Source organism: Oryzias melastigma, unplaced genomic scaffold (assembly GCF_002922805.2).
Source record: "Oryzias melastigma strain HK-1 unplaced genomic scaffold, ASM292280v2 sc01377, whole genome shotgun sequence".
Classification (NCBI taxonomy): Eukaryota; Metazoa; Chordata; class Actinopteri; order Beloniformes; family Adrianichthyidae; genus Oryzias; species Oryzias melastigma.
In genome coordinates this window covers 1-763 of record NW_023417961.1, presented here as the reverse complement: position 1 = coordinate 763, position 763 = coordinate 1, and positions in this window count along the sequence as shown.

Genomic DNA, 763 nt, shown 5'->3' with positions numbered 1-763 from the left:
TGAACCTGGTTTTCTATAAACACACATAATAATAATATTTCTATTCTTTTCTGGTTCTATTTCCACTGCGATGCTCTCCAGTAAATCGTCGATTACTGAAGTCAATCTTTCCACAGGTTTACATTTTAAGAGACTATCCACATATAAAGCCACACCCCCTCCAATTCTATTCACTCTGTTGCTGACATACAAACCATAACCATCAATATTTAGCTCAGTAGCTTTTCCTTGGTTTATCCATGTCTCTGATAGAGCAATTATCTTAAATTTACTCTTAAATGAGTTCAAACAATCATTGATTTTACTAAAGTTCTTAAATAAGCTTCTGCAGTTGAAATGAATCAATGAAAAAGTTTTGTCTAACACCATGCTATCATTAATTTGTTGATCTGTGTAATATTTGCAAGAATCTTTTATACAATTAAATCCATGAATCCCTGGATCCAAATCACTTCCAAAACCAAAATGACTGTACTCTATAGAACTAAAACTTGATAAAGTTTGAGTTGAGCATTGACAGAGACATGCACTGTAAACCCGAATAAGTTACCACTACTTAAAAATTTTTAGGCAATCATTTGCCACAATTATTTTAAGTTGATAAACTTAAAAGTCAGATTTTTCCATAACTTAAAAAACTGAATTTTATGCTACTTGTATTCTTTGATAACTGGTAAATTAAAAGTGTTAATTTGTTACAACTCAAAAAGTTACAGTAAATATAACTTAATTTTTTTTGTTAAGACAACTTTACTGTCAGTCA